Below are 12471 nucleotides of genomic sequence, written 5' to 3'. Positions count from 1 at the left end.
GGACAGTTCTCAAAACACTTCATCCTACACACACACACACACACACACACACACACACACACACACACACACACACACACACGCACACACGCACACACACAAACATTTGCCAGTCCTGGGAATGGAACCCCTGACTATCTACTTATTTGTACTATGGTGTTACGCATTTATTGCATGTGCTACAGTAATTATAGGGCTAAGTGGCCAAAGGTACTTCTAAGATGAATGACATCAGCAGGACTCCTAAAAGTAGGGCACTGGGAAGTGTACTGGGTGGGAAAGTCCTCAAAATACTTCATCCTACAAACATACACACACATTCATCAAAACAGGGAATAGAACCCCTATCTATCTAGTTATTTGTACTATAGTGTTACACAGTTATTGCACGTGCCACAGAGCTTATAGGGCTGACAAGTGTCCAAAGGTACTTCTAAGGTGAATGACAGCAGGACCACTGGGAAGTGTACTGGGTGGTAAAGTCCTCAAAATACTTCATCCTACAAACATGTACATACACACACATTTGCCAGAACTGGGAATAGAACCCCTACCTATCTAGTTATTTTTACTATAGTGTTACATAGTTATTGCATGCATCACAGAGCTTATAGGGGTGGGGCTGTGCAAAGTTACTGCTAAGGGGAATGGCATCAGCAGGACTGCTAAAGTAGGGCACTGGGAAGTGTACTGTGTGGGAATGGCCTAACATTGTTTCACCTACAAACAAACACACAGACTCTCAGACTTGCCAGGACTGAGATTAGAACCTCTACCGATCTAATTATTTGTACTATAGTGTTACACAGTTATCAGACATGCTACAGATCTTCAGGGCTAATAGGTGTCCAATGGTACTTCTAATGTGAATGACATTAGCAGATCTTGTGAAGTAGGGCAAAGGGAAGTGTACTGAGTGGGAACAGCCTCATAATACGTAAACCTACAGGCACACACACACACACACACACACACACACACACACACACACACACACACACACACACACTGGCAGGTGATGTGATATTATAACCCCCACCTCAGTACTATTACACAATGGAGCTTACCTTCATTCTGGCATGTGCAACTGGTTATGACTGGTGTGCCACTGTCTGCAGCAGGACATCACTCTATGATATTCTGGGTATCCCTGTTTATGACTGACTCTCTTTGTCTCCCCTTGTGTGTGTCTGTCCCCCTCTATCACTGTCTCTCTCTCTCTTCCTCATGCCTATGTGTGTATATGCTTGAGATATTGTTATATGTTCCCCATATATGTCTGTGTATCACACTCAGCAGATTCAGATATATCACATATGGGCCACCTACAGCTAGCTGAGGGTAATCCTATCTGATGGGTGTGCATAGGGACAGTTAGGGTGTACATAGCTGTTTGTATGCAAAGACATATATGCACAATACAGTTATATAGTCCAGTGTGGGTTCTGACATGGCCTGTGATTCTCTAAGTATAGTAGCATGCCCAGTATGACCTTCTATAGTGAAAGTGGGACTCCATTCCAGAGAAAGTTGTACTCCAGTCTGGGGTTTTGTGTGCTACAGCCATACCTCTCAAAAGTAAACAGCAGTTTGGGTTTGTTTTAGCAGACATTTTCTGACATGTCTGAAGTCTGACACTGGATTGTATTGTGTCATTACCTAGTGACAGACTTTTTCAGATCATCCCAGTGCTTTACGAAAGGAATACAAGATTTATGATGCACAGACCAATATTATGACCCTGACTATATACAGTCTTGCCCAAAAAGGCCAGGTGAGAGGTGTGGCTACAGCCGGTTGACTGATGAAGCTGTGTAAAGAGTTCAGCAACTTGGTAATATACTGGTTGGGGTCTCCTGCTTGTGTGGTGTTCTTCTTACCTGAAAAGTCATATCCTGGTATGACCATACCTCTCAACTGTACATTTTTTGGCAGATTATCCAGGTATTTGTCTAAAGCTTTTGTCTAGTCTACATAAACTTGTGTTTTTATGGCAAGTTAGTTGCATATAATTGAAGACTGACATTATAAAATAATGACAGACATTAGTGTTTCAGACTTCATAACCTTCAGACAATTCCTGCTAATGCAAAACTCATTATTCTAACAACTTTCTCAGTATGTAGGGACAATATTTACAACATGTGCCTATCACTGAGCCTTTGTCCCACTTTTATTTATGACCATGTCCAGATGTCTTGCTGTCAGAGGTTGGGAGGTATGGGTGTGGGTACAGAGTGCATTCTGCTGTGCAGAAATGTCCATTATATGTGTAGTATGTTACACATAGCACTGTGACTTCCAGGTATATCAGTGGCAGAGCAGTACAGAGTAATGTGGTAAGCCACTGACAAACAGTTGTGTATAGATTGGTGGTTTGCTATGAAGTTAGTAGGGTATTGGCCTGAGGCCCTTATAACCCACACAGATGAGAGTGTAGCCCTTGGTATGACATGTCTGCACACAGAGCCCCTGTCCAGCAGGGACACAGGTGGAATCACAGGACTTTATTTTGTGTTTCCCATGCACTTATACAGGGAGCACATCACTAGGGGTATTGAAGCACTTGGCTTGCTGTTGACAGGGAGTGTATTCCACAGATGGGGTAGTGTGTGGTACATGTATCTGTCATAACAACAAGCCGTACGGATATCACAGCCCAGGTTGATGCTGGGCCTACAGGTTGATGGAGTGGACCTTGAGTTTCAGCTGTGGAATAGTCCCATCAAGGCAGGGTCTGGATTGCTTTGTATGCAAGACAGGGGTCATCTCAGCAGAGTCTGTATGAAACAGGGTAGAGGGACAGTGCTATTAGCCTATCTGTGTAGGGTAGGTGTTTGTGGTTTGGGGTAAGGCCTTAGTGTTTGCAAGACCCTGATGTGTGGAGTCTACATGGTCTGTGGTGTGTAGGTTTGTGGAGTTCTCATGTGATTTTGCCTCTGAGGTGTCCATTGTTTGGGTTTTTCTTTTGTTGTGAACTTCCACTTACATGGGTGTGTGTTATGTATTTGCAGGTGATGTTTACTGACTCCATACACTGCACGGCACCTATGTTGCTGCACAATTTTTTCTGGTGTGCACATTCTCCATTTGTCGGGCCAGTGGTTCCCCTTCCCCTTATGTGTGTTTCTTTGTCCTTCTGTAGTCCAGTCACAGGCTTTGGCCACAGTGGCTGCTGTTATGTATTTGTAATTCTGATGTGAGCAGGGTAAATGCCGTAACATCACACACAAGGCTGTGGACTTCACACCTCTGAGTGTACCTATTTAGCAGATTGTCCATTATTACACCACTCCATTTGCTGTGGTCCTTAGACAATTTGTGTTGCTATATGTTATTATGAGGCTACATGTGGGTCTAGCTGTCATACCATCACAGACTGACATCTGGACAGGCACAAATATGACAGTCAGACACATGGAGACAGGGTGTTAATAATGTTCTGCCAAACATAGGAAGACCGGTTTGGTAATTGCTTGTTTGCTCTTATGGGTATGACGTCAGCTTCCCCACTGTCTGCCATTGCTGTTTTGACATGACCCATTCTTGTTTTGCAAATACTTGAAACGCAAATGCAATGTTAGCACAAGCAGAACAGATATACAAGGCATACTTGTGCTCCTTCTGTGACAACCTGCATCATTCCAGGGGTATGGCTGTTGTCAGTGCTGACACAGAAAGGTGTCAGCCTTTTATAAACTGGCAGTACACTGACCTTCAGGTACCCACTGCCCTACTAGGCACCATATCTCTCAACTTCTGAGAGCCAGACATCTGGACAAAGTCCTAAATATAGGGACCATTTTTAAGTAATGGCCTTACAAACCTAGAAAGGTGATTCAATAACAGGTTTTGCATTAGCATGCATTTTTCTATAGGGTATGAAGTCTGACACTGCAATCTGCCATTATTTTCTGACCTTAGTCTTACGGGATTTGCCTAGGAATTGCCAGACAACCACTATTTCATAATATACAGACCACAAATATGATGCAAACCTCTAGACATTCTACAATAGGTCTGTACAGTTGAGAGGTATGGTAGGCACTGTGTAGGTTACTCCAAGCTGTGTACTGTCCATATGTGTGGCCCCCTGTCCATGACTTGTCCAGCTTTCCTGCAATAACAGATATTGACTTCTAGACAGTATGTACAACTCCTACCATAGGCGTAGCTGACATGCAGAATAGTTGACTCTGCAGTTCTTGGAACATGGCCCTGTCAACTACAGTACTGTACCTAGGCCACTATGATACAACAGCTGGGAGTAAGTGCTGGCCACATCCTGACAGTATTAACCACACATAAACATTGACCCCTGCAAATTGTGAACATACCACAAGTTACCATGTAGATTGAGACAGCCCTGGCAATGTGTACTCTGCTGCTGTTTCCCAACAAACATGGTACTGCATTTCTATGGGAATATGGGTGTGGGGGGGCACCTGTCAATTGTACACATTTGCACAGACTGTGCTGATATTTACTTTACATTTTGGTTCCATTGAGTATAGTATTGTGCCCTGTCTTAGAGACTAGGGGCATATCACTAAAGACCACAGGTCAGATTGTAATGGTGTACATTTGAGTTTCAGAATTCTTACTCTTCAGAGCCTTACTGCAACTGCAAGATCTGCTGTACTATCACTGTGTGAGTCTGCAGGAGGCATTTCATCATTGTCACCATTTGTGGGCCTTTGCCAGACATTTCCTTATGGTTTTCTATAGCTGACTTGCTGGGTGAGGCTAAGGGATGGTATGGGACCCCCACACTGGCATCCATGCCTGTAGCCAATGACTCCACCCCCCCAGTTAGTTGCCCCCCCCACATATACTGCAGTGGGATTTGTCACCTTAGGTACTACTGCATAGTGTGGGGAAGCCAGTATTGGGCAAACATTTCCTGGTGTCTCACATAGCTGTCATTTGTCTGCTGCTATCACAGTAGGCCACCCCATTCCCTTGCATGCATGCAATGATACCATAGATATGCTACCAGAATATACTACTCCGTTCATTTATTGTTAAGAAGACTGACTTACCTTGTACCTGCGGCAGTTGTGAGGATGGTGCTTGAGTGCTGCCTATATTGAATGCACGCAGTACACTGCCTATACATGGTAAGGTACAGGTAGTGTGATGTGTGTGGCATCCATTTTACTGTGTGTGGATGTCAGAGAGAGATGTCAGTCCCTGGGTCCCTACAGTGTCAGTGTGTGTGTTTTGCGTTGCCTCTTTGCCAAGGCCAGGGCATATTGGGCATGCCTCCATCTGCCTACATGAGCTGGCTCAGGGGGTTCCACCTCCAATTCCCTCTGTGCCTATGGGGACCTTGGCAATGGTGGGGGGGCTGTGTGGCCTTTCCCCATGCTGTTCCTGCCACAGCTGTTTCCGCAGGATCATATTGTGTAGCATGGCACATACTATGAACATGTGTGCACATGTGGCTGGAGAGTACTGCAGGACTCCACCAGATATGTCAAGGCAGCAGAACAATGACTTGAGCATCCCAAACACACATGCTATAATGAACCTGGTTTGTGTGTGTGTGTCTCATTATGGCATTCTTGATTGCATGTATGAGCATTTCTGATGGGTGAATCATCCACAGCTCAAGTCCATAGCCAGCATCCCCCACCAGATGGCCATACAGGATGCCCCCCACCGGCAAATCCTTGGTACAGCTGTGAAGAATGCCAGATGTGGAAGTTGTGATAGCTTCCAGGGCTGCCAGCACACACATTAATGATAATGCCCTGGTCATTGCACACAACCTGGCAGTTGATGGCGAGAGAGCCCTTGTGGTTTATGTAGACCCTATCCTGTTCAATGGGTGGTGCTTTGATGTGCATGTGCGTGCAGTCTATGGCATCCAGTACCTCTGAGTAGTCTGCTACATGGTGAAAGAGGTGCATTTTGCTGGTCCTTTCCTTAGGGATGCTGGGGAAGTAAATGTGCTCACTGGCATGTGGTAGCATGGTATCCCAGAACTGGTGGCGTACCCTAGATGCAGATACCTGTGAGACCCCAATGATGTCCCCAGTAGGTCTTTGGAAAGTACCTGTAGCTAGTATTCTTAAGGCTACACATACCCTGAGATGGGTTCCTCTCTGTTGGCTCTGGGTCTGAAATGAGGCCGGCACAGCTGGGTGAGTTGCTGAAGTATGTCCCTGTCCACCCTGTAGAGCTCTAGTATCTCCAGATCATGTAGCCCCTGGTAGGTTACCCTGGGTCTGAACGCTCTTCTCCTCCTCCTTAGTCTGGGGCAGTTGTCAGCATTATCCTCCTCACCACCCTCAGCATCTAGCACATACTGATGTATCAAAGTGACAGCAGCCTCTAACATTTTGTCAGTTAAAATTCCCCCAAGTGTGTACACCAGTGGTGCAGAGTTTGTGGGAAAAAACAGACTGAAATGTGTTTGCATAGTTTATACTGTTGTGCTGCAGATGCTGCCTGTATGATTGGCTGACTACGATACATTCCACCTGCCAGCTATATTATTTGTGCTTGATTGCTTTTATTCTGCTATTTCCCTTTTTTTCTTTTCCCATTTCTGCACCATTTAAGCCCTGCGGTGGGCTGCGCAAACCCGCTGCCGAAATGTAAACAGTTCTGCTATTTCCATTTTTTTTGGGTTTTTTGTTTAAGACCTGATGCATGCCGCACAAACCGTTTAGCTAAAGTAAAGACTTTTAAGCAGAAATGGCCCTCCCCTGGATGCGAACATGCTCCTCATTTCATGGAATAAGTAACTAAAGCCTCAGATACACATCCTTGCTTAGCTGTGCTTAGCTAAGCTCAAATGGAATCCATGGAGCTCCCATGTGCTTACACCAAGCATGAGACACCCCCTTTTCATGTCAGCTGCTTCTCCTGCTTAGACTGCAGCATTATAGCTCCTACATAGTTAGGTGCATGCAGACACGGTCTCCCATTTTGCTATTCAATAAATTTAGCTCATTTGCATACCCACCTGCCTTACTCCCTTGTTACACCACTACACCAGAGCCTTTCTACTTGGCAGCCAGTTTTACCTGTTATTATTTTGGTTCTGCAGGCTAACCACTATAATGGCAAAATGCAGATTTCACTTAAAATTGGCTTTTTACATTTTTTAAAATTTTCTGCACAATCTCATTTGCATGCCTCTGCGCTACGCTTAAATGGCTAAAATTGGCCAAAAAAACTTTTATTTTTATAACTTTGCAACTGTTTTCCATGCCAGCGGCCATATTTTGGCCATTGGTATGCCTAAAAGTCATAATGCATGCTTTACTTTGGCCTGTCATGCCCCCATTTTGATTTTTGCAGAAATGTGCATGGTTAGTCACCAAATACATTTCTGCAATGGATACTGCTCTGATATGGATGCCTGCCTGCTTACTGAATTGCTAATTCACCTCATTTGCATGGTTTTCACCAACAAATGAGGTAATTAGCATTATTCAGTGGTGTCCGTGCCAGAATAGTGCAGGCAGGCTCGTGCACTCCCCCAGCCTTGTTTACTGAATCGCTTGGCTGCCATATTCCCTGCAGAAGCTGCTACACTATTCTGGCATGGTAAAATTGCTTTATTGAATCCCAGGGTCTATGTCCAAAATGAAAATCTAGAGTAGAACTGAACAGGGAAGTTGAACTAATAGTTAGAATATAAAACAAACTACAATAAGGAAGAGTGGCTATAATGGTAAATTAAAAATAATGATTTAGTGAAAGGCAACTCTTTTGACAAACATTACTAAAAGTTTAACAATGCTGTTTTAATCCCTAAGGCTAGGAATAATAACACATTGTTTATGTCATGTTTATGTTTTTCTTTGACTCCGTATTAAGGGGCACCCAAAGTCTGCAGAGTATCCAATCTGGTGATTTGAGGGGGCATCTTTATATTTTGCAAAGGATGCTGTCTTCCACCAATTGACTGTAATCTCCATGCATGCATGCATGGGAGTGATTCAATGCTGAGTGTGAAGAATCCTTGATAAAAATCAACACCTCCAAATCAAAGTTCATATTTCTTTTCTAGAAAAGAGTGGGCTGCCCTCTATAGGTCTGGGGATGTGGGAACTTCTCTAAGGCTATTCTTTACATTGGTCTTTTAGAGCTGGTGCTCTGGATATTATGTTTCCTTTACTAAGGGCAAGACACTCTCTGCCTTGATCTGTCTCAGCTCTTTTTTGATATAATCTGTAAATGCTTACTCAGCAAAACTTGTTCTTATTAATACAGATAGATTCCTCTTGAGTGTTAAAATAACAGGCAAGACTGATGAAAACACTGACCTCATTTAAGGAAAACAGCACTCTAATTTACACATTATTGATAAAAAATGTATTTATACTAACATGTACACATATGGGGTCACAACTATTATTTACACATTTTTGGCATATTTGGGTCACTTTGTACTATTCTAACAGATGAAAAACATCACACTGCGCTGCAATGATGCTCCCCACCTATCCAGCATAAGACATTTAGTTTCCTGTCCATTTGATGGCTTATAAACCCAAGACAGGCCATTCTCATTGCAGTGAGTGGAAACAGCTCAATCTTATGCATGAACCATTAACAGCTGAAGACAAAGGACCTATTGACAAGGTTTGGTGTTATAATCTTATTGCCTGTGAGCCAACATGAGTGGTTGACATTGCTATGAAGTAGGTCATGGTGTAAACTTTCCACCAACTAAATTTGTATTGGGTGCATATTACTGCCAAATACTCCCTCTCTTTTGTAGATCATTTTGTGTCAACATTGTTTAATTTATTTTAATTTATTTCTCAAGGGGAAAAATGACTGGTATCATCATCCCAGAACTGTGGTGCCCTTTAGCTAAATGGGAATCCCAGTACAGAAAAATGAATAATAGCACCATCCAAATTAGTAGCAACATACTGAGCATGGGGTTTTAAATCCAGATCAATTAAATATCACAGAGTCACTAAACAACCCAACTGAGATAACAGTATATGCTAAAACAAGCCATCAGTGCTGAAAAAGGCTGTTTTTTTTTATTTTTCTCTGACTTTGGCTATTAAGGAGGTTTGACAGTACACCTTTTTTACATCTAGTTTAGACAATAATTTTACCTTTCCTAGTCTCTCTATATTCACCTACATTTGGCCTGGATGACTAGCATATTTGAAAATGCAATTAACCTTCAGATGTAAGTACAGAAGTGGATTATTCTATCAGGTTTTAGGACTAATACTCTGAAACTTCTCCATTCACTTTTAGACTACTGTATTATCCCCATCTTAGGTATCTTTTTTTAATTATTTGATAAACTGTATTCCTCTGTGATTCTTGTATTCTGTAAAGTTTTAAATTAACATTCTTTACCAGACTGTTCTTAACACATTCCCTCCAGTAGGGCTCTTTTGAGTGTGTACCTTTAATTCCCAGTGGGTGTTGCTTCATCCTTTAAAAAAATGAAGTTATCACCTTACAGTTCTAACAAATACTAATTGACAGACGTCATATATCAATACAGTTGTGCTTGCCATCATGTATGATTCAAGATAAAATTTTCTGATACCTTGTATGTAGCATGGTTTTGGAATTATTAATGCAAATACAAACAGCCAATATTTGACGCTTAGAGGCGCAGTAGGAGGTAACTGAAGAAACACCTGGAGGTGCACCTGGCTGTAATGAGTTTTAATATGGTGTCAAATTAGCTCCATAAAAGGATTTCTTTTACTTCTTGCTTCTGTGGCTTACATTTTGTATCATCCATCTAATGTGCAGGTATATGAGTCTTTTGTACCAGATTTACTAATCTCTGGTGATAAAGTAATTGCCAAAGTTTGTACTTCTTTCATAGTTTCAAAAGATACGTATCTGTTTTGGTCTTGTCTTAATCATCTATCTAGTTTTGTGGTTCACCTGAGTTGTTCTTTCTTTTCTCTCTTCAATTTCAAGTTAACCCTGCCATTTTTCTGCACATTTGTTCTCTGCTAAAAAGACCAAAACTCTAGTTTACCTCTTTTATTTTAATTCTATTTCAAATTGTCCCTGACATTTATCTAAAATGTGTTCTCTTTTGAGAAGACTGAAACTAATTCCAGGTCTCCAGCTTTAAATTCACTATCTCTTGCATTTTTATTCTATACCCTTTGTTGATAGCTTAAAGTTTTTATGTATATTCCAGTATTCTGAGCACCACTAATTTCAGTCTATAATACAAGCAGGAATACTGTTTTAAACACTTTTAAATGATGAATTTATCTTCTTTCCAAGTTTGTGTTTCAACATCTCATGATCCTCAAGGGTTCCAGCAGCATAATAATTCAAAAGAACTACACAAATTTGAGGTTTGAGGCATTTCTCTAATAGCAGATGAAGGTATGTTGTTATCTGGTCCTCATTTTTGCCATCCTCCTCAATACCTTTTCTCAACATGGACTTTAGAATTAATTTAGAATGTTCTACCAGTCGATCCATCTGAGAATGGTACTCTGAAACTTTTAGCTGCTTGACCTTAAAGTATTAGCACAGTCAGTGCACTATTCAGGAAATAAATGGAATCACTGGATCAGTGATTATTTCCATTGGTTTCTTTCCTTGACCTGGGAAATAATAAGGTTTATTTCCTGGCTATGGATCTTTAGCACTGTATTAACCTAATGGGATGGCTTAAGGTAATTTAGTTATGTAGTCCACCATAACTAAAATGTATTGAAATCCACCAATGGATTTTATCATGGGTGTCTTATTGTCCATTGCAATATGTTTGAATGGTGCATCTTTGCTAAACAATGGAATCAAAGGATTTTTAAACTCTAGATGAAAGGCTGTCTGATATTCAGGCATGCAGCACGAACTACATATATATATATATATATATATATATATATATATATATATATATATATATATATATATATATATATATGTCCGGTTCGATTCTCTGCTAGAGCGTCTTCTGCGTACCTTCATTTAAGGTTGTGCAGACAAAGGATCAGGCTTAAATGAGAGAGCCTCAATTACACCCAAGTTGAGGCTAAGGAGAAATGTTAAATAAAAATATAAACAAAAATATAGATAGATCAGTCCTATGTTCCTTGTGCACTTCCCTTCTTCATATGATTGCTTTTTGCCAGTGTTTGTATTTTAATCCATTCGCATACACATTTTCACACTGAATAATACTGGGTAATATGTGCTATTACAGTGCTTTCCTGAATACTATGTGTTATTTGATGTTTATCTCTTACATTTTATTATCATTTATTCACTATATTTTTCATGAGAAATTTTATAAATACTTTTTAAATAATTATATACATAAAAGAATTGTTATATTTTGTATAATTTTTATAATTTTATAATTTTATATTCATGAATGAGATTAGATGCCTGATGAGTATATGCATCGTATCAACGTTTAAGAACATTGCCCTTTGAATTGTTAAATAGGTTGCATTGCTTATTTGTTAATTGATTAATTGTCATAGCATTTATTGTTGTGAGTTCAATGCTGATTTTTTTTTATGATCTGATGAAGCAGGAATGCGAAAGCGCTTATCTGGTGTTTTATTCTCTGAATAAACGGTGATTTTATACATCTTTTTTCGTGTCTCTTGGATTATACCACTTTGAACTATTGTGCCTCTTGGATTATACTACTTTGAACTACAGCACCTGCTAAACGCCAGGGTTTTTGGTCTGTTTTTTCTGATTAATTTGTTTTTGGCAAACCCTAGCGCTAACCGGAAGCAAGACAAGGCTCTACAAGTTTATCTACATAATGTTTTTTAAAGGTTTTGGGGAGGGTGTGTGTTTGTGTGTGTGTGTGTGTGTGTGTGTGTGTGTGTGTGTGTGTGTGTGTGTGTGTGTGTGTGTGTGTGTGTGTGTGTGTGAGTGTGTTGGAGAGTTTTAGGTGTGGATTAGGGTTGGTAGGTAAGAGTGTGAGTGTATAAGTTTTGAGAGTAGTTGTGTTTGTATGTATGTGGTGTGTGTTTGTGTAAGAGGCATGTAGAATGTGTGGTAGTGGGCTTGTTGTCTTCTGCTTTTTAGTGCGACCTCAGAGTTAGTATATATAGCATATTTATAAATATTTTTTAGTCTTGTCCATTCCTGTATGAGCTCCTAGCACATGGTTAGGTGCTAACCTCTTCTCTATGCTTCTAAAATGGCTTGGACACTAATAGATTGACAAACTACTTCTTTGTCCTTACTTATTATATATAACAAGTCATTTTGTTTGGTTGGAGACGGTAGCATTGTCAAAAAGGCAGGAGTCAGAGCTGGATGTGGCAGAGTTAAAGATGTTAAGATTTGCACTGGGTGTGACTAGGATGGACAGGATTAGGAATCAGTATATTAGAGGGTCAGCTCAGGTTGGACAGTTTGGAGACAAAGCAAGAGAGGCGAGATTGCATTGGTTTGGGCATGTGCTGAGGAGGGATGCTGGGTATATTGGGAAAAGGATGCTAAGGATGGAGCTGCCAGGTAAGAGGA

Source organism: Protopterus annectens, chromosome 4.part1 (assembly GCF_019279795.1).
Source record: "Protopterus annectens isolate FY-2018-M chromosome 4.part1, PAN1.0, whole genome shotgun sequence".
Taxonomy (NCBI): domain Eukaryota; kingdom Metazoa; phylum Chordata; order Ceratodontiformes; family Protopteridae; genus Protopterus; species Protopterus annectens.
Note: the sequence above shows the minus strand (reverse complement) of the source record.